Source organism: Hyperolius riggenbachi, chromosome 5 (assembly GCF_040937935.1).
Source record: "Hyperolius riggenbachi isolate aHypRig1 chromosome 5, aHypRig1.pri, whole genome shotgun sequence".
In the NCBI taxonomy this organism is placed as follows: domain Eukaryota; kingdom Metazoa; phylum Chordata; class Amphibia; order Anura; family Hyperoliidae; genus Hyperolius; species Hyperolius riggenbachi.
The window spans coordinates 97,422,649-97,445,694 of NC_090650.1; the positions used below are offsets into that span (position 1 = coordinate 97,422,649).

General features: G+C 43.9%; 1 protein-coding gene across 4 annotated transcripts in view; it reads right to left on the reverse strand.

Annotated features, from left to right (window-relative positions):
- The window catches only part of OSBPL3 (oxysterol binding protein like 3), a 277,877-nt gene extending 260,955 nt beyond the window's left edge, over positions 1 to 16,922 (reverse strand). For 3 of the 4 annotated variants that reach the window (XM_068236040.1, XM_068236038.1, XM_068236039.1), the window contains exon 1: positions 16,655 to 16,921. The gene's annotated coding sequence lies outside the window, so the exon portion shown is untranslated. Of the gene's footprint in view, positions 1 to 16,654 lie in introns of all 4 variants that reach the window. The other variant, XM_068236035.1, reaches the window with a different exon arrangement.
- Between the last annotated feature and the right edge of the window lie 6,124 nt (positions 16,923 to 23,046).

The following is a 23,046-nucleotide window of genomic DNA, read 5'->3' on the forward strand; positions in this document are numbered from 1 at the left end:
TTATATCCTTCTAAACAATACCAGTTGCCTGGCAGCACTTCTAATCTATCTTGGCAGATCTGACAATGTCAGAAATGTCAGATCTGTATGCTTGTTCAGGGTCTATGGCTAGAAGCATAAGGGGCAGAGTATCAGCAGGACAGCCAGGCGAGAATTGAAAAAAAAAAAAAGTTTAATACTTGGCGTAGACTTAAAGCGCACGAGACTGCCAGGATCCATGATGGGGCTGAAGGAGGACTCAAGAGCTACTCAGAGCAGGACCCGGCGGCCATATTTGATGGGGCTAACACAGACAACCCGAGGGATTGGGTCGAGTCCCGACCTCAGGGGGTAAATAAGCTGGAGACCACGGCAGAATGAAACAGAGGGCACTGATGGCGTCCTCTGTGGCTAAAACTTGCAACCAGGTATTTCCCTTTTTACAATTCTCGCATCTTAACCACCTGAGCGGTCTGGACGAGCTCAGCTCGTCCAACACCGCCGGAGGCTGCCGCTCAGGCCCTGCTGGGCCGATTTACATCAAATAAAAAGCAGCACACGCAGCCGGCACTTTGCCAGCCGCGTGTGCTGCCTGATCGCCGCCGCTCTGCGGCGATCCGCTGCGAGCAGCGGCGAAAGAGGGTCCCCCCAGCCGCCCGAGCCCTGCGCAGCCGGAACAAAAAGTTCCGGCCAGCGCTAAGGGCTGGATCGGAGGCGGCTGACGTCAGGACGTCGGCTGACGTCGATGACGTCACTCCGCTCGTCGCTATGGCGACGATATAAGCAAAACAAGGAAGGCCGCTCATTGCGGCCTTCCTTGTTTATTCTGGGCGCCGGAGGCGATCGGAAGATCGCCTCCGGAGCGCCCTCTAGTGGGCTTTCATGCAGCCAACTTTCAGTTGGCTGCATGAAATAGTTTTTTTTTTATTTAAAAAAAACCCTCCCGCAGCCACCCTGGCGATTTAATCAGAACGCCAGGGTGGTTAAAGAGACTCTGAAGTCCCTTTAAATTCAGCTTTTTATTTCAAAAATGTGTTTAACATCATTGCCCTAACTAAAGGGCTGCATCCCCGTGGCTGGACACTAACTAAATCCCCCCAAACTCCCCTTGGTCGTGGATTTTGCTGCCCTGTGCGCTTTTGTGTGAGGCAGAGCTTTCAGCTGCAGCTCTGCCTCTACACGCGTCTGTCAGCGCGTATCTCCGCCTCTCCCCGCCCCTCTTAGTGGAGGGAGACTGAGAGGGGTGGGGGAGAGGTGGCGAACCGGGCTGATAGCCGCGTGGAGAGGCAGAGCTGCGGCTCATAGCTCTGCCTCACACGGAAGCGCTGCCCGGATTACCCCTGGGGAGTTTGGTTAGATTCCAGCCGCGGGGATGCAGCGTTTTAGTTAGGGGAATGATGTTAAACACATTTTAGAAATAAAAAGCGGAATTTTAAGTGACTTCAGAGTCTCTTTAAGTCCTTTAAAATGAAATAAATATGGCCGTCTCCATATCCCTCTCACTGCAGGTTCTCTTTAAATGAGCGGAAACAACACCTGGGACAATATGCAGGGCCGGCGCTACCATTAAGGCAAAGGAGGCAGCTGCCCCAGGGCCCCAGAGCTTGTAGGGGCCCCCAGTGGCTACAAGAGGAAAAAAAATTCAAATCGACCTTATAGTTTTTGAGAAAATCGATTTTAAAGTTTCAAAGGGAAAAAAAATACACATTTAAAAACCTGCCAACTTTAATGGTTAATAGCAAATCCACCTTAAATGCTAGAAACCCTAAATTTGCAGGACATGTTAAGGAGATCATTAGGAATAAGAGGAAAAACTATTTTTCAAAAAGACCTTATAGTTTTTGAGAAAAATCGATTTTAAAGTTTCAAAGGAAAAAAGTATACTTTTAAATGCAGTAAATGTCACTTTTAGTAGCAAACCTAACGGTAGTGTAATTTTACATGCATCAAACGAAAGAGCAATACATTTCCTGACGGGGTTTCCGGGGGGTCTATACGCAGCCGCAGCGCTTTGGCCAGGGATCGCTATACAGCCGCAATATGGCTGTATGAAGATCCCTGGCATTTTTTCCTATTTTCCCAATTTTTTTGTTATGTTTAGAGTGTGGGAATTTTTTTATTTTTTTTTTAAATTATGTGGGGTTCCCCCTCCTGAAACTTTTTAACCCCTTGTCCCCCATGCAGGCTGGGATAGCCAGAATGTGGAGCTCCAACCGATTGGGACTTCACACCCTGACTATACCAGCTGCAAAAAAGGTCCCCTAATGTCGATTTTTGTTCCGGGATATATGTTGGGGGGGCCCCCCAGGTTTATTTTGCCCTGGGGCCCCATTGTTGCTTAAACCGGTCCTGACAATATGCAATTAACTTTTTCTCCTGACTTTTCTCCTAAGTGAGATTTTCAAACTTGTCAATAAAATACCTTTTAAATCACTGCCAAGCAAAACAATTCATAAAATAGTATTGAAAGTACTTTTCCCCATACTTTTTGGTACTTTTTCAATTGCAAAGTACTGGAAAGTTATTCTAAATAGAAGATGAAAAAATTACCACCTTGGAGAAATCTCAGGTGAAAAAACGAATTACATATAGGCCCTGGTCTCCCAGAGTCCTCCAGGATAGAATGCTGTGACATCATAGCCTAGGCTAAAACATCACTGGGAGGGCAAAGTCACATCCCAATGTACAAGTGAAACTCAAAAAAATTACAATATTGAACTAAAGTTCATTTCAGTAATTCAACTTAAAAGGTAAAACTAATATATGAAATAGACTACCGTAATGACATGCAATGCAAGATACCCCAAGCCTTCATTAGTTATAATTTTGATGATTATGGCTTACAGCTTATGAAAACCCCAAAATCAAATCTAATGTATGATTATATTTTCCAAAGGTCCAACATTTTTCAATTTACAATCTTTGTTTCATTTATGTTATGTAATGTTCTCATTTTCTGAGGTTTTGATTCTGAAGTTTTCATAAGCTGTAAGCCATAATCATCAAAATGATAACTAATAAAGGCTTGAAACATCTCGCTTTGCATGTAATGAGTCCATTTCAAAAATTAATTTGACCTTTTAAGTTGAATTACTAAAATAAATTAAACTTTTGCACAATATTCACATATTTTTCAGTTTCACCTGTACAGCAATATATACACAGAAAGTGTTCTTGAAGTGCCCACTATTTGTAGCTGCAGCTTATATAGCGGTGGGAGGGGGTGGCACCCACCATTTTATTGGGTGCCGTCTCATCATTCGGGAAGTGAGGGATATGGAGGCTGATATCAATTTCCTTTTAACCTTCCTGGCGGTAACCCCGAATGTAGTTCGGGGTAAGCCGCGCAGGAGGTTTTCTCAGGCCCTGCTGGGCCGATTTGTACAATTTTTTTTTTGCTGCACGCAGCTAGCACTTTGCTAGCTGCGTGAGCATACCGATCGCCACCGCGACGATTCGCCGCTATCCGCATCGCCGCGCCCCCCCCCCCCCCCCCGACCCCTTGTGCAACTTGGCCTATCAGCGCCAGGCAGCGCTAAGGGGTGGATCGGGTCTCCCGATGACGTCGCGGCGTCGGCGACGCCATGGCCACGGGGGAAACCCTTCAGGAAATCCCGTTCTTTGAACGGGATTTCCTGATCGCCCATAGCCGGAGGCGATCGAAGAGGCTAGGGGGATGCCGCTGTACACCTCTAATACTCTTAAGAAGCATGAACCCAAACAAGGATGCAGATCAGATGTTTGACAAAAATCTGACAAGACTAGCTGCATGCTTGTTCGTTCAGATACTATGGATGCCAGAAAGATCAGCAGGACCCCAGGCAACTGGTATTGTTTAAAAGGAAATTAATATGGCAGCCTTCATATCCCTCTGACTTCCGACTTAAAAATCTATTTTGTACTCATCTGGGGCTTCTCCCAGCCCTGAGCAGCAGTCCCAGTCCCTGGCTGCAGCCCCGGTCCTCTTTGGTGTCCCCACCAGCAGCCCGCAATGATGGCGACCTGTCGGCAAGTGCCCACGCGTCCACATCCTCTGGCATATACTGAGCCTGCACACAGCTACTGCGCAAGCGCAGTACATGCCAGATACCGTGGACACATGGGCAGACGCAGAAGATCCGACTCCGCCGGCAGGTCACGACCCTTACGGCCGGCAAGTGGCGACACCGAGGACCGGAGCTGCGGTGAGGGACTGAGATGCCTGTGAGGGGCTGGAAGAAACCCCGAGTACAAAATAGATTTTTAAGTTCGCCTCGGAAGTCCTTTAAAGAGAACCTGAACTGAAAAAAAAAGTCAAAATAATATACACAGGTCATACTTACCTCCTGTGTAGTCTACTACTCAATCTCTTTCTCCTCTCTTGCGTCCCATTTGTCCACTGTGATCAATGGAATTCTCCGTCCAACATTTTAAAAATGGTCATTACCCCATAACAGCTTGAGCCATAGGGATTCAGACATTACCTTGCACATTCAGTTGTAACTAGCAGCTGCTGATATATAACTGACAGCAACTGGTATATTTCAGTTCTGACAAAATATTGTCAGAACTGGAAGGGATCACTGTAAGAAGAAAAATGGTGAGCCTCTGAGAGGAACTAACGGTGAGGTTAGTATGTAATATTCATTTGCAGCTACGTCATGTGTTTATTTTAAATAATTTTCCTCACTTCAGGTTCACTTCAAATAAATTATTATAGATTACTTTGTGCTTATTTTGTACTTGCAGTATCAATTGGGGGATAAATTGGCATTGATGTACAATATCCAGAATAGAAGTAGATTTACTTTTAAGGTGACACTGCACATTTTCTGTGAAATACCAAAAATTCTTTCTTGCTACTACGGTACATGACAAGAACAAGGCCTTAAAATTCCCTTATACAGTTAGGTCAGTGACATTTAAAGAAGCCAACTTCATTAGCTCATCAAGTGACTGGCAAAGCAAATCGAGAAACAGTGACCTTGCAATGCTCAGTGCATCCATTCATAAATATTGAATCTAGTTTCCATCCACTTAGTGCTCACTCACCAATTAGCCATGCAGTCAGATGCAGAGATAGAAGACCCAGGTCTCTGGAAATGCCAGACAAGGCTAGATGAGACATCAGTGTACTGCACATGCTAGAAAGGACTAACTACTTATTTTACATGGAATGTGACATAACAAACAAGATGCGTCACGGTCACCAGTCTGAGCAAGACCTCACCAACTACCGCTAATCTCTAAACACTCACATATTACAAAGTAGCAAAATCTTGGGAAACACCAAACATAGTAACCTTTTATTATTGCAGCACCAAGGAAGAGATGATGTCACAGTTATGTTAAACTTCCTTATTGCAGTAAAAATAGGAAAACACTCCCTACACATCAAAACCCTCACTCAGTCTATGGCTTTCAACAAATCAGCTTTAACAAAATCTGTGATTAGTGTCAACAGTATTTATCGGATCTGCCAAACAAATGGGAATTAGGATATCTGTATTGAAAGAAATGCTGCTTATCTGATTGTCATGCCGATTCTTCAAGTATTTACTAAATCAAAAAGCCAAAATGCATTTGCAGATCAGGGGCCTGATTCACAAAGCGGTGATAACTCAGTTATCACGCCTAAAAGACTTTAGGCATGATAACCTTTGCACCACACTGGTGAAAAGCCAGTTTAGGCGTGATAAGTTTAGGTGTGATAAGTTTAGGCATGCTAAGTTTAGACAAGTGTATGTAGCGTGCAAAGTCCCGCACGCAAAGCAGCGCCATTAAACTCTATGCGAAGTGCACCAGACTTTGCTAGCGCAAAACTTTTGATCAGCTGTGCACTGCGGTGCTAACGCAGTTGGTGCTTAAACTTATCATGCCTAAACTTATCACACCTAAACTTATCATGCCTAAACTGAGTTTAGGCGTGATAAAGGGCTTTTCACCAGGGTGCTAACTGTTAGCACCGCTTTGTGAATCAGGCCCCAGGTGTTCTGGCTTCACTGGTTACATCCTTGTTCTGCGTTCTCAACTCAAGATACTGAAGCTATTGCATCAGAATGACTGTCAGGCATTTAACGTTACAATGCCATAACAACTGGGACGTTTCCTAATTTCCTCACTATAAGTCATTAAAGGATACCCGAGGTGACATGTGACATGATGAGATAGACATGGGTATGTACAGTGCCAAGCACAAATATAACTATGCTGTGTTCCTTTTTTTCTCTCTCTGCCTCAAAGAGTTAAACATCAGGTATGTAAGTGGCAGTTTCTGTCTGAGTCAGGACTGGGTCAGACTACAGTGTGACCGTCTGAGAGCAGGAAAAAGATAAAAAAAGAGTCAATTGTTCAAAGATTTTAGCTCTGGCATACTTCAATGAATTTGTAATTGAGCAAAAACAATAAAACAGTAAAAACTTAAAAAGGTAGATTTAAATCTAAAATAAAACTGTGGAATAGCTTTAAAAAAGTCATTTTAGGAGAAGGAGGATAGATTCAATTATTTCATTAGTTTATTTTCACCTCGGGTATCCTTTAAAGTGGACCTAAAACTCAGAACTTCCTCTCTGCTTTAAAAGATAAGCAACAACATAATAACATTTAAAGAAAGCATTTCTGTGCCAGGCAGATTTAGACCTTTATATAGATACATGCTACTAGCCGCTCAGTGGTCAATAGCCTTCAAATGGAAAACCACAGAACTAGAGTTATCACTGGTTACCCAACGTCTGGACCTAATGATGATAATGGATCGGGTTTATTTTTATAGCATTGAAAATATGGCAAGATTTGATCTCATTTGGGAATCCTGGAAAACATATAGGAGTGCTTAATTTCCCTCGGACATATGTGTTCATTCATTATAGTATGATGTTCAGGTTTGGATTTATTCAGGACTCTTGTAACCAAATACCTTATGCAGGAATGTATCTTGATAGTTCATTCTTTCTTTTTATCCTGTTTCTTATTTTTATGTATGTGGTTTTTTCTTTTTTTTTTTAAGTTTTATGTATGTGTTAGAGGGAGCAATATAATCTTACACCAAAACAGGTAGGATGGACTGACCCCTGGGATCTCAGAAGGAGGTTCCGAGTACCCCATTTCCCAGGCCGGACGGCCCAACTATCTACACTATGTCCTCTAGATGCTCCCCCATATTTTCTTGATGTTTAGTTGGTATGCTTATACCTTATGTTTTATCTGTTCTGCTTTCAAAAGCTTTGTATATTTGTTGATATGCTCAATAAAGCTTTTTAATACAAAAAAAAAGAAAGCATTTCTTTGTTACAAGGTATAAAAATCCTACAGAAATCCTGCAGTGTTTACTTCTTGGACAATCCTGGGAAGACAAAAAGGGTTAACCTTCAGTGTTTAGAACAGAACCCAAGTGACAGCCCCGATTTACACTTGAAGATTACTTGCTGGTAACTGCTAATGAGACAGGCTAATCTCTCTAAACACACACAGAGTGAACGCCTTAACAACTATATGTGTTTTCATTGTCTACTGTGCAAGAGTTTAGGTCAGCTTTAAAAGACAACTGAGGTGACAAGTGACATGATGAGATAGACACGGGTATGTACAGTGCCAAACACAAATAACTAAGCCGTGTTCCCTTTTTTCTTTCTCTGCCTGAAATAGTTAAGCATCTGTAACTGTAGAAAACTGTATGCGACTGACCGTTTCTGTCTGGGTCGGACTGGGTCAGACTATAGCATAACCCTTATTGATAAGTAACTACAGCCATAAAATACCTCTTCTGTCAGTATATGGCTTTCTGGAGCATACTTCAATGAAAGTGTCATTGAGCAGAGACAACGAGACAGTAAAAAAACTTAAAAACTAGATTTAAATATAAAATAAAAACTGTCATTTTTAGGAAAAGGAGGATAGATTCAACTGTTTTTCTCATCAGTTTATCTTCACCTCGGAATGTCCTTTAAATCCCATTCATCACAATGGTACTCCACACAGGAGAAAGTTCTCCTTGCATTTCACTGCATGAATGCTTCACTACTCCAGTGATGTCATTGCACTGCATAGGCTGCATGGCATACTTCACTGCTAAGCAACAAAGCTGCTCATGTGAACCAACCCTAACTCATTGCAACCAGATTTCCTTTTATGGAGGTTCTGTCGGTAACAGGTGAATTGTATTTTGCTACTATGGACTAGATATAGCATCATGTGTAAGTGTAAAGAATGCGGCAGTAGCATGAATCACCTCTGTGGCCATGAGTCCTGGCCAGCACCTGTAAAACCTTCAGTGAATATGAAATAAATATTGCCCTTAACTACCACTGATCTATTGCCAGGATAGAATTTCAGGGAATAAGCGCTGTACAGGCAAGCTGTTGTGGCTAAGCTACTGTTCCGGCATTCCCTTCCTCCACTAGGAATACCTAATGCAAGACAAAGCCATAGTGTATGGCGCGCATTTCAGTCAAAAAAATATCCAAACATCCATGTATCTCCTTCTGATCTTCAAATGTACACAAGCTGTGTGTCCTAACAGTTAACAGGAATAGCCAAAAGCTTTATTTAAATTAGTCAGTAAATGGTATCATCCTGATTCAAGAACTTCCAGCAGGATAAGAACAGATTAGGCATGTAGCATCTAATCTACTTGCTCCTCAGTTCAGTGGGCAGGCAGACATGGCCAGGTGCAACTTATCTGTACTTACCGGTACTTAGTAGCTAAAAACAAATAAAAATTGGGGTTTTATCACATAGTGACCATGTTGCTTAGAGAGCAGAAACAAAGCAATGCTCTAAATTATTTCCCAAGCTGACTCAATCTATTCCCTGAAGAGGTATGCAGCTAGGACAAGACTTTCTGGTTTGTGATGATGGTGCAAGCAGTTGTGCATTCTCATCTCTTGTTTGGATTTCATAATGCCCAGCAAGCACAATGAAGTAATGCTATTGTCAGTAAAGTCATCACAGTACTAAAATCCAATTTAGAAACTGACTGCACACAGTCAAGATGCACAAAAGTCAGAGGGCCAGATTTATCAAAGCATCACCAACAGTTTTTTCTTTTTAAAGGGGAACTTCAGCCTAAACCAGGCATGGGCAAACTTGGCCCTCCAGCTGATAAGGAACTACAAATCCCAAAATGCATTTGCCTTTATGAGTCATGATTGTGGCTGTCAGACTCCTGCAATGCATTGTGGGACTTGTAGTTCCTCAACAGCTGGAGGGCCAAGTTTGCCCATGCCTGGCCTAAACAAACATACTGTCATTAAGTTGTGTCAGTAATGTTAATTAAAATAGATAGGTAACAGTGTTCTCCCCAGAATTTTTTTCCAGCCGGGTGGCATGAAAAGGTAGCCGGGTGGGGCGAGATGAGAGAATGCAGGGCCGGTGCTTCTGTGTACAACTCTGCTTACAGCAGAGGAGGAGGTGAGCCGATGACAGCCGGGTGCTCACCAAAACTAGCCGGGTGGAGCACTCGACTAAAAGAGCCTGGGGAGAACACTGGGTGATATAATCTCTTACCCACCCTGTTTTAAAAGAACAGGAAAATGATTGTGATTTCATGGGGGCAGCCATCTTTTTGGTTGAAAGGAGGTGACAGGGAGCATGAGACAGTTCCAACTGTCCTGTGTCCTAATCACCCCTCCCAGCTGAGTGTGCTAGGCTTCAGACCTCAAATTCAATATTTGAATAAAGAAATTTGCACCAAAAACGCAGAACGAGAACAACATCATCAGAAATCCCATCATGCTTTGCACAGCATCAGGGGAAACATGCCCAGGCAGTTTTCTTTTGTGCAGCTAAAAGTTATGCTTGGGGAAGAAAAACAAAGTTCTGATGCTCTTAAAGAAACACCAAGCCTTTTCAGTGCTGCTGAGTAGATTTTTAGTCTGGAGGTTCACTTTAAACAGTTCTAATCAGCAGGGGAACTGTTCTGCATGATAATAAGAAGAGTCCTAAATTCTACTTAAAGGGGCACTACAGCGAAAAACTTTCCGAAACCTGTCACTTCTGTCAGATTTCTACTACCTACTGTAAGTGACTGCAACATAGGAGAAAAGTAATTTATGGCTCATTTTACTCTGGAAAAAAATGTACTTATTTGTATATGTTTGCACATATTTTACATTTTACAGTTTTTCGGCAAGGAAAGCCGCAATAGCAGTATAGGGGGTGCTATTGTAGCTGGGAACATGAAGAATCACTCGCGCTCCCAGCCTGATGGCCGGTGACAGTGAAACCGGAATTAGCCGCCGGCGAGTCCAGGAGCATCAGAGCGACTCTACGTGGGCACCGATCAGCTGCAGGGGGCTGAGGGAAGCCCCAGGTGAGTAAAACTCATTTTTTATTTTTGACTTAAGGTTACCTTTAATAGCAGTTCCACAGATTGTGCAGCAGTGCAGGCTATGCATAATTTGTGAAAGGCTCCTCCCCCTGCTGAATTCCTCCTCAGAGCCTGCCACTATCAATACAGCAGATGTATTGGTTACCTCGGCAACAGCAATTTCCCTCACACACTGCACAAGAGACCTTCCTAACTCCTATTTTACAACAGTTTTGGACCGAAACTGCACTTTCTAGTTATTTCCTAAAATGTCTGACACAGTTCTGCATGAATTTCTAAAAATCTACCAATATTTTGTCTCAAACACTCTTGATAAATGTCCCCCACAGGCAGCCGAAAGTTATCATACAGAACTAGCTCAGTTTGAATTCTGGGCAGGCATTTATAGGTTAATGACGGACCTATGTATTAAAAAAAAAAATGGAGTCATGACGAACACAAGTGCCAATTACTCCATTCAGTCTTTACCAGAGTTCAGCAGAAATTTGACAGAATATTGATGGAGGCTCAGCTCATCCAGCTCGATGCAGTACTCATCTAGGCAGACCTCCATCCCCTGCTGCCCACCTAGTGAAAATGACACTTTAAATTGATCAACTGTCTGGAAGTTCATAGATTAGCAAGGCGAGGGGGGCAACAGATCAATGGTACATTAAATCAAAATATGTCAAATAAAATATCCACCAGTGCCTCAGCAAGAGAGGACCGTCAGGCAGAGATCGACCATACAACTCTCTGAAGATCATTTTAGTTGTATTCCAGGATCAGAAATGAAAGCATTACAGCAAAGCCCCCAGATGGCAGATTTTATATAGCTGTCTTATAAAATAATAATCACTGTTCATCAGCTGCAATACTTAGTCTATGTGGGGAAGCCTCAGTGCCCTGTGACATCCCTTCCCCACTTCAATCTCTTCTAAATGACAGCAATAGGAGGGATTTGGGTTGGACCTGTGTGTGCCCTTACATTATGTGGTGTTACCATTGTGTGGTCTATCCAGTTGTACGGCAATTGATCATTGTAATAGTAGGAAGGCTGTTCTGATTTCAGTATCTCACAGAGTTTACATGGACTGCATGTACGCAGATCCAAGCATTGGAGTTTCAGGCGTGGTTCCCACTTGCTGCCAGAAGACGTGTGGACAGTGTAGTGTCCGCTCTGATATGATGCAGCTGGAGCCCGGGGCAGATGCATCATCACCACAAGTAATGGGGGAACGCATTGGTATGGCCCGGCATTATCACAGACTGCACAGAAGTGCGGTCCACTTAGCTACTAAGGTGGGGATTAGATTGTGTCCCTCTGAGGGACAGTTAGGTGACAATCCAATATATACTCTGTACAGCGCTTCAGAAGATGTCGGCGCTATATAAATACTAAATAACAAGTAATGCAACTTACCATTGTGTTGCGATGGTATTGCATCACAACGCTCACAGCTGGTAAGGACCTTTAATGCTTCCTTTTGAGACATTGCCTTGCATTAGAACATACAAATAATGAAACCAAACAACCATAGAATTTAACACACACAAAGAAGCAACTGGCCAGTGTGCACCTTCATTGAGTCTAGTTTCATGTGATCAGCATCCATGTGTAATAGAAAGTAGAGTGCTCAGGCCTGGCCCTGCTTCAGTACCCCTCAGACAGTAGTATCAAAGTCCATAGATTACATGGATGTGCTGACCCAATCTATGTACCTTCATTGAGTAACATAGTATGTGTCAATGTGTGTGCTTCCAACAACAAACTGCATGCTTTGCGATGTAACAACGAAAAAGATGAGGTGTGGCCTGTTCAGACTTTGAATCGCAACAAGTTACTATGGTATGCACAAAACAGTATTAAATTACAGCACAACACGCAAGAGTGAAAATGCCCTGAAGTAGCGTCTCTAATTTGGTGTATCTTTAGCCATGTGCCCCCATATGTTCCAAATAACAAGTACTGTTACTTCTTTGGAAATGCTGGCACTTTTCTGCATTTAGCTGTAACCACCTTACAATTATAGAAGTCAGCAGTAGCATATTCCATATTTCAGTCAGTGTAAGGTTATTCAGTGGTTTTATTTTTGGAAGTCTCACTTCTGTACAGTAAGGCTGCTACAGCCCAGCGAGGAGAGATGTCCTACACTGAAACAGTCACACTGCAATCATTGTTTTCTTGAATTTAGGTCAATACCGCAATGTACTAACCAGATGCAAGCTCAACAGCAGGAAACTGTGTCCTGATACAAAAACGTGCTTCTTAGAACTCAACAGTAATTTCTAAGAGAATTCCCCCTCCGCTCTCCCCAGAGGCCCTATTCCACAGCCTAGTTTGACCCTCAAATCATCTCAAAAGGTCCAAAGCCTATGGAAGACTTTCATTGCCCAGTAGGCAAATGCACTGTACAGCCTTGTACTGATCGAGGAAACAACACAAAGACACTGTTGTAAGCAGCAAGTCAGTGCTGGCAAAGCGTTTCCTCACATTCGGAGAGTAAATAATAAATAAATCCTGCAAAAATATCCCGACTTAGCCGTACCGACACTCCATGCTCAGGCAAGATGCAAAACATACGTTAAAATAGGAATTAACTTTCTGGATTCCGGAATGCTGGTATGGCAGCACGATACACAATTGGGCCTGAGAATGAGGCTGAAATATTTATTAGTGCTACATTTTGTGGTAATGCTTGCAATACATTATTAAAATTGAGTGATAAAATAACTACACACAGTATGGCTACTTACAGCTAAATAGAGCAGTTTTATGGCTACAAAGTTTCCTCACTACCTTTAACCTCTTCAGCGCCACAAAGTTTCCTCACTGCCATTAACCTCTTCAGCGCCACAAAGTTTCCTCACTACCTTTAACCTCTTCAGTGCCGCAAAGTTTCCTCGCTACCTTTAACCTCTTCAGTGCCGCAAAGTTTCCTCACTACATTTGACCTCTTCAGCTCCACAAAGTTTCCTCACTGCCATTAACCTCTTCAGCGCCACAAAGTTTCCTCCCTGCCATTAACCTCTTCAGCGCCACAAAGTTTCCTCCCTGCCATTAACCTCTTCAGCGCCACAACGTTTCCTCACTGCCATTAACCTCTTCAGCGCCACAACGTTTCCTCACTACCTTTAACCTCTTCAGCGCCGCAAAGTTTCCTCACTACCTTTAACCTCTTCAGTGCCGCAAAGTTTCCTCACTACCTTTAACCTCTTCAGTGCCACAAAGTTTCCTCACTACCTTTAACCTCTTCAGTGCCACAAAGTTTCCTCACTACCTTTAACCTCTTCAGTGCCACAAAGTTTCCTCACTACCTTTAACCTCTTCAGTGCCACAAAGTTTCCTCACTACCTTTAACCTCTTCAGTGCCACAAAGTTTCCGCACTACCTTTAACCTCTTCAGTGCCACAAAGTTTCCTCACTACCTTTAACCTCTTCAGTGCCACAAAGTTTACTCACTGCCTTTAACCTCTTCAGTGCCACAAAGTTTCCCCACTACCTTTAACCTCTTCAGTGCCACAAAGGTTCCTCACTACCTTTAGGCTTCTTGCACACAGGGACGTTACAGGCGCACGTTAGTGCAGTCTGTAACGCTCCCCCAATGCACAGCAATGTAACACAAGTGGGCTGTTCACACAGCCCACGTTGTGTTACATTGTAACGCAGCAAAGTGCTGCATGCTGTGCGTTCTCCGTGGCTGAGCCGCGTTAGACTGCTTGCACATGCTCAGTAAAGTTGGGGAGGAGCGGCCGGGCACATGGCTAATTAATATTCACTGCACTCAGTGACGTGCAGTGTTTACTTCCTGGAGCGGCCGCTCTGTGCGGCGATTGGCCGGGCGGGACCACGTGATGCTGCATGCGTCCAAGAGTACGCATCACGGCAACACGGACGCCAGAGTGAGCTGCACAACGCGGCTCACTCCGACGTCCACACCAGAGAGCACCAGGCATTGCGTTAAGGGCACGTTATGTGCCCTATAACGTCCCCTAAACGCAACGTCCTGGTGTGTAACTAGCCTTAACCTCTTCGGTACCACAAAGTTTTCTAACTACCTTCAAACTCTTCAGCCGTAGTGCACATTTAGTACATTTTTGATGCTAATGGAAGTCTATGGGCCGAATGAAAAGAGAGAGATAGATAGATATATATATATATATATATATATATATATATATATATATATATATATATATATATATATATATATATATATATATATATATATATATATATATATATATAAGCATATGCGTCTTGTATGCGTGCGTTTAAACAAAAAACGCTGGTTTGGTTGCGTACTATTTAAAAACACACATAATGAATGTATTGTATGTATTCCCATTGTTTTCCTAGTGATTTGCATAAAATGCAATACAAAAAAGCTTTGAAAACGCATATGCGTTTTGTATTTGAGAACCGTAAACGCATAAAAACACATGCAAAATGCTAGAAAACCTCATTTGCAGGGAAAAAACCCGCAATCACACTAAAAATGCACACACAAAAAAAGGCACATGACAGAAAACGTTACTTTTCATGCTCTGTTATGTGTGCACCCAGCTTCAAAGTTTCCTCGCTACCTTTAACCTCTTCAGTGCCACAAAGTTTCCTCACTGCCTTTAACCCCTTCAGTGCCATATCACTAAAGGATGAGTGCAGCCAGCAGATAACAGAAAATGCTGAAGGTAAAGTTCATCTGTCAGAGCGGTAAGCAGCGGATTAAGCTGAGTAACTTGTACTTCCTGATTGACTAAGAATTTCCCAGGCCGGGCATCATCAAGAAGCACGAGTGATATTACAATTCCGACCCAGATACATATAAATTCCCCGCTAGAAGGTGATTCAGCAGAAAGTATGACAAATGTGAAGGAATCCTGCTCAGAGGCAATGAAAGGCAAACAATTAACAGGCAGCTGATAGAGCAGCAGCTCCTGGATTGGATTCGGTCACTTCCATTGCCAGTTACAGTGACAGTTGTATACTCAGTAAATTTTACACCCAACAGTAAGGGCCCAATCACACTTAGAAATGCAAAACGCCGGCGAATTTTGCCGGCGTTTTGCGGGAGTGATTTTTCCGCGATTTCACGTGGGGGAAAAAAATATCACTGGACAGTGCAGCGATTTCTCCACGATCGCGTTTAGCGCTTCTATAACACTGAAACGCGATCGCCGGGAAACCGCCTGAAAATGGTGCAGGCTACGCTTTTGCATTTCGCGATTATGGGTAATTTGCGGCGATTAGCGCAAATCGCCCATGTAAGAACGGGCCCATAGACTTTTATTACACTAGCGCTTGAAAAAAGCGCTAGCGTTTGAGCATTTTGCCGAAATCTAAGGCAAAACGCTGAAGTGTGAATGGCCCGAGTACCTGACCCACAATACAATCGCACAACCAATACTTTGTAGTGCAAATTCCGATAGTAAAATATTAGTAAATTATATTTTACTACATATGAATCAATCAATTCCAACAGGTCCGAACTTTTTTCCAAATCGATTTTATAGAAAAGTCATCTGAAAATCGATCGGCAATCAGATTGGACCTTTTGGAAATTATCAACTCAACCTAAAATCTGACAGGAAATTGCATGGTGTGAACCAAGCATTAGGCTCCTTACACTGTTTACATTGTGTTGCGATTGCTTTGCAACACAATGGATACAAAGTACTATCAAAATGGACATAACAAGAACCCTTAGGGCTAGTTCACAATGCTGAGATACATTGCAGAATAACTACGCATGTCTACTCAATGCCCATACAATTCTATGGGCCAGTTCACAGTACTGCGTTGGAATGGATCGCATTATTCTAACGCACTGCATGCAGGCTTTGTATAAAAGTCTATCTCCATTGCAATTCAAGCTTATAACATGTGCGTTGTGCAACGGACCACTGTGAATCCAGGTTGTGAGGGTTATCATCTTGTGATCTCCAGAGAGGGTTGGGGAACCAAAATAAAATAAACCCAGTGCTTCATACAGTCAAGTTGATGAGCAGAGGCCAGTGCTTCCATAAGGCCTCATAGGCAACTTCCTAGGGCACAAAGCAGCTAGGGGGCACCAAGTCATCACAACAGCAAGGTCAAAACAACGTCAGGGTTAGGACAGTATAAAAATGAAAGAAGCCCCCACACATTTGTGCTGGGGGACCCATTTTCACAGTTAAATAGTAACACGCCAGTAGGTAAACCTTGTTAGACGCTGTTACAGCATTTCTATAGACAGGCATCACACTGCTATAGCAGACGAGGCATTGCAATGGGCACACAGTGATAGTAATGAGTGAATGGCTGAAGCCCATGTGGACCCGCAGGCGCCGCGCACTACACGCAGCCCTCCCTCATCTCTCGTGTATTTATAGCCTATAATTCCTTCCTACCTGTTACCAGGCGTCACGTAATCGCCTTTCCGGAGGAGTTCCTGAGGACAGCGGCTTCCCAGCAGCAGAGACACGGGGACTGTCACCGGAGCGCCAGCATCTACTGCACTTTCTGCATGGCAGGATATGTGTGTGATCCCCCCGCCCGCTGCAGCGCTGCCACAACTTCCCTGTACGGCACCCAGGTCTGTGCGGACTCCTCCTGCTGCTGCTACTGAGAGAGGAGCCACCACACGGGGGCGGGGCTCCCCTCACTGACTGACAGACACCTCCAGTACGGGACGCGCCCCGCTTCCTATACGTCAGTCAGTGTGGCTGCGGGCAGGTGTAGCGTGTACTGAGCTCTGCGCTGTGACCAGCAGCAGCAGCAGCAGCGACATCCTGCCTGTCACCCGTGTGAGATCTGCTTCTGAGGACCGCTACTGACCCCTTTATCTTCCTCTAGTAAAGATGAGCTCAGCTTACTGACATTAGAGACGGGGACTAAAGTGAATGGTTTGCTCTAAGGTTGCATACAGAGAAGGGTTAAAGCAGACCTGCGCTAAAAGATAAGCAACAGCATAATGACCTTTACAGAATAACATTTATTTGTTGCAGCTAACAGAACTGCAATAAATCTGCAGTGTGTCTACTTCCTGCTTTCATGGACGCAGACAAAGGGTTACAATCCCTTGTTTACAAATTAGATGAGGCTGCCGAGATTTCTGTCCTGACACAACTGAGAGCTCAAATTACTCTTGTAGTCATTAGATGTTTTATTGTTCCTGAATTAGACAGTCTCTTCTCTCTAAACACAAACGGAGTGGATTGATCTGTGTTTTCCTTGTGTCCTGTGCATGAGTTCAGGTCCACTGACGATTTGTTTACATCAAAATCGATGATGTGTTTTTCAAATTTTTTTTTGTGAGATTTTTATTTTAGCGCCTCCCGGGGCTTACCTGCATACTGCGATTTGTTTATTAAGCGCTTTTGCAGAGGGATTCTGTTTTTTTACTTCCTGACGTTAGTCAGGAAGTGAACACTTTCCACTTTCACCCGGAAATGAATAAATACAATGTATTTAATCATGAAAGCGCTGGGAAATCGCTATACAAAGCGTTTTTACAAGCGCTTTGCGATTTCCCTATACCTTCCATGGAGATAAATCGCCCCAAAAATGGTACAGGCAGCAATTTGGTGAGCGAACTGGAATCGAACCGCTCAGATGTGAACACTCATAGGGAATCATTGCACAAGCTCTTTTAGAGCGATTTTGAAAATCGCCGGCGCTTAAAAAAAGGTGAAAACGCCCTAGGTGTGAACAAGCCCTTAAAGTATACCTGAGATGGGGGGAAATAAAAGATGTATACATTGCTGGGGCTTCCGCGGGCCCCCTCTGGCCTGATTGCTCTCTCTCCACCTTCCTCCGTTGCCTGCAGCCTCAGCAACTTTCCCCGGTAATTAAGTAATCCTCCTCCCTGGCAGAATGCTCCTGGCGGCAGGAGCGAGATGAGGGAGCACACACGTGGCCTGGATGCGCATGCATAGTTGCCCCGGACCGGAAGAATTTCTGGGGCCAATTGCATAAGAACAGGAGGCATAGGGCGGCGGCAAGGGAGCTATTGCTGGAGGAAGCCCCAGGTATGTGTACATTTTTTATTTTCCCCATCTCAGGGTCGCTTTAAAGGGAAGGTCCGAGCATTTTAAAAATAAAAAATCCACTTACCTGGGGCTTAAGTTCCTCCAGCCCCCTGCATCCATCCTGTGCCCTCGCCGCAGCTCCGTTGGCTCCCGGTCCCCACCAATGGAGTTGTCGACCTCGTCAGGTCTACTTCTCCTGCGCTCCAGCATGCGGCTCACTGGTCACGCTAACATAATCCGGACTGTACTGCGCAGGCGCAGAACTACTACTGCCTGCGCAGTACAATCCGGATGATGTCAGTGCAACTCCTGAGAGCTGCTCGTGCAGGCGCAGTGGACATCTTGCGCCAGAGGGGACCCCGGGCCACTGGTGGTGAGCGGAGCACAGCACTGGAGTGCAGCAAAGAGAACAGGACGGCTGGCAGGAGCTGGAGGAAGCCCCAGGTAAGTGGATTTTTTTATTTTCATAGAGCTCGGATATGACAGGGATATGGAGCCTGCCATATTTATTGCCTTTTAAACAATAACAGTTTCATGGCTGTCCCATCTGATCCTCTGCCACTAATACTTTTAGTCATAGGCCCTGAACAAGCATGCAGTTCAGATTTTTCTGACAAACATCTGGCAAGATAAGCTGCATGCTTGTTCCAGGTGTGTGATTCAGACATGTCTGCAGCTGCAGCCAAAGATCAACAGGACTGCAAAACAACTGGTAATGTTTAAAAGGAAAAAAATATGGCAGCCTCCATAAACCTCTCGCTTTAGGTTCCATGCAAAAAAAAATAAAAATAAAAAATTACCTGTCTATGCTCTATGGCCAGTTGCATAGTCCTGAAAGGCAGTAGGCTGCAACATAATAAACTACTTGGAAACAGTATTGCTAGTTGTGGAAAACCATTCAAATATGTTACCTTCCCTAGAAATCTTGGATTTTTTTAGTGTACTGTATTTAGGTCAGTTTTCATTTCAAAGTTGAATGTTCAAAATCAGAACATAAAGTACCGTATCTTTTAGTGAAGATCAGTAATTATGTCATTATGTAGTGTTGTCCTCCAAGGCAGAATAATGAGCTCACTTACATCACAATTCCAAGAATGAAGTAACCTAGGAAAATGGAATCATGTTGGCAGCACATACATTTCTTTACAGCACAGCACTTTGGTGAAATGTATTCAGAATGATTTACCCAAAGACAAAAGAAAGCATTAAAGAGGCACTGTAGTGACTTATAGTAAAATGCAGTAAATCATTCAGGACACAGTTTCAGCATCATAAATACTTCCTTTATCTACATATTGCATTTGCTATGTAACCCTGCTCTCCCAGTGATGCTCGGCTCAGGCTGTTTATTATGCGTACCCTCCCTCCCTATTCAAGGGGGAGGGGCAAGAACGTTAGTCGATTGATGGCCCATTGCAATTGAGACTAGACATAGACTTTTATACAAAGCCTGCAAGCAGTGAGTTAAAATAATAGTTAGTTCGCAGAGATGTGAACAGGCTCATAGAATTGTATGGGCAGTAAGTTTAATATACAAAATTATTCTGCAACGCAACTGAGCACTGTGAGCGCACAAGAACTGATGTCCTTAGGGGCAGGACTACATGCCCAGGATGGCAATTCAGAGCCCGAGTGCTGTACAGACACGTCACTAGGCTACAGCCGAATGATGGGGGCTGTTGCTATGGAGGGGGAGGAGGGACTGTCACACAGCGGATCATGGAGCAGCTTTCAGTGGATGGGGTAGGATGGTGGGAGTGACAATACTAGCGTTCATTGCTATCATATAAAGAAGCAGTAAGGCCTTGTTCACATTATAAATCTCAAGCGCTGAGCATTTTTGTATGCACTTTTTTTTTTCAAGCGATTCCCAGCGTTTTCTGAGCGTTGGGCGATTTTGTGTAAGCCCTTTTCTAAGCGCTTTTGATGAGCAATTGAGATTTTCACTTCCTGACATCAGTCAGGAATTGAACTCTTTGACCCGGAAAATAATAAATACAATGTATTTATTCTTAAAAGCGCTTGGGAAATTGTTATAAAAAGCGCTTTTTCAGGTGCTTAGCAATTTTCCTATACCTTCCCTTGAGCCAAAGCACTCAGAAAATGGTACAGGCAGCACTTTTGGAAGTGGATCGTAATTGAGCCGCTCATATGTGAACATTCTCATAGGGAATCATTGCACAAGCGCCTGCGCAGTACACCGCAGACAACATGGGCTTGATTGACAGTGGCGCTCCTGCAGGCGCACTAGAGGAGTTTGGCTTCTGCACTAGCGGGTACCCTGAGCCGGCTGGTGTGAGCAGACATGCGGCGTGGGACATGTCCGCTGCAAGGGGCTGGAGGAAGCCCCGGGTAAGTAGAAGGGGGGGGTTGCCTGATGATTCCTTTAAAGAAAACCTGAAGTGGTAGGAATAGGGAGACTGCCGTATTTCATCTACTAAACAATGCAAGTTACCTGACTTCTGTGCTGATGCTTTGCCTTTAGGGCTCTTTCCCACTAAGACGTTGCGTTAGATGCGATGTTAAGATCGCATAACGTGCCCCAAACGGAACGCATGGTGGTGTTGAAGTTGGACGTCAGATTGAGCCGCGTTATGCGGCTCTTGATGCGTCCGTGATGCGTACTTTTTGACGCATGCGGACCACGTGGTCCCGCCAGTCAATCGCCGCACAAAGCGGCCTCTCCAGGAAGTAAACACTGCACGTCACACAGTGCAGTAAATATTAATTAGCCATGTGGCTGGCCGCAATAGCGGACTCTACCCTCCTCCTCCAACCTTACTGAGCATGTGCAAACAGTCTAACGCGACTTAGCAGTGTATAACATACTGCATGCAGTACTTTCACTTAACATGTAGCGTTACAATGTAATGCAACGTGGGCACTGTGAACAGCCCATTGACTTTTCATTGCTGTGAGTTGGGCTGCGTTACAGGCTTCTCTAACGTGCGCCTGTAACGTCCCACTGTGAAAGCAGCCTTAACATTCAAGTCATTGGCTCAGAATGAGTATGCAAATCAGATGCTTTGACTCTACTGGCTGCATGCTTGTTGCAAGTTAGTGACTCAAAAACAACTCAAGCCAAAAGCTAAGGATGACAGAAAAGCCTAATCTAGACGGAGCGATCCGGCGGCTCTATTAGCTGCCGGATCGCCTCTTTCGCATCCCCGTGCGTACCCGCCGCGTCACTGCTCGTCCGCGTGTGCGTCTGATTCGATACCCACTCGTCCCTGCCGGCGCCGCTTATCTTCGCTCGATTCCCCGCTATTGTCCGCTCGCGGCGAATCGATCGGCGGCGAGATCGGACCTGTCGGATCTTATCAATCGAGCCGCATCAGCGGCTCGATTGATAAGTTACATCGGCACGTGTGTACCTAGCTAAAGGCAGCTGGCATTGTTTTTTAGGGAATAAAGATGGCAGCCTGTGTATTTCTCTCACTATAGGTTCCCTGCGAAGGACCACTATCATTAAAAAAAAACTAATTTTAAAATACATGTAAATACATACTGTATAAGACACACATTTCTCCCATAGTAAAATACTTTATACATTAATTTTGTTATGTTGCTGTCACAGTATGCAGTAAACATTGACATGCATTGGACTAGTCCATCTCCTTATAGGGGATCCTTAAAATGCCCTTCATTCTTTACACAGCACTTTAGGAAAGGATCTATAGAGATATGCTGGCCAGCCTCCCTACTCGCTTGCACATTATTTTGACAGTCAGACTGAGCAACTGCTATTCAGTAACTGCTTTTGAAAGTAAAGAAAACCCTGAAAATCCCTCATGGGGAGATGGACTAGTACAAAAACATGTCATATCTGTCCGATTTTTAATACTTATTGTGAGTGACAGCAACATTGAAAAAAAATAATTTACAGCGCATTTTGCTCAGTGGCAGATGTACATATTATATTTATGTATTTTGAATTTTACAATTTTTGTGATAGTGGTTCTTTAACATTTAAAGTCCAGAAACAGTTTTTTTTATATATGCATTTTATAGAACACTAGCTGAAGACCCGGCCTTGCCTGGGAATGTACAGTATAATCTCGTTATAGTAAACTCCAAGGGACCAGGAAAAGTGGTTTACTACTGCAGAAGTTTACTATATCAGAAATTGTCCTAGAAATGGCCCAGCATGCTCTGGTACATTTTCTGCTGCAAAAGACCAACTACAGTATAGTACATACAGTACAAGCACTTGCACATTTGGTGAATTACAAGGTAAAGTATACATTATGGCTGCATAGCCAGCTTGGAAAAATCGCTATTCTAGTATCCAGATCTCCTTGAAAATTGCAGCCATCACTGAATAGAAGCAGCTGCTCACTTCCTGTAAATGGCTCAGATACCTCTGCAGGCGGGACTTGCAGCACTTATCCTGCAAAACTTTCTGCTCACAACTGAGCCAATCATGAAGTCTCTCTTCAAAACGCAGCCAATCATGAAAAGCCACTCGCATCTGTAATGGGAGTGGCTCCGATACCTCCATGGGTGGGACTTATCACTCTCCTCTCCACTCTCCTTAGTTTTGCAGCGAGTTGGCCTGCTCTGATCTGCACTACAAGTGAAAGTAGCCTGTACTGCACTCCACACACTACCAGGAGCGTCATCACTAAGGCCTGGTGCACACCAAAAAACGCTAGCAGATCCGCAAAATGCTAGCAGATTTTGAAACGCTTTTTCTTCTTTTTCTTTAGCGTTTCAGCTAGCATTTTGCGGTTTTGTGAAGCGTTTTTGGTGTAGTAGATTTCATGTATTGT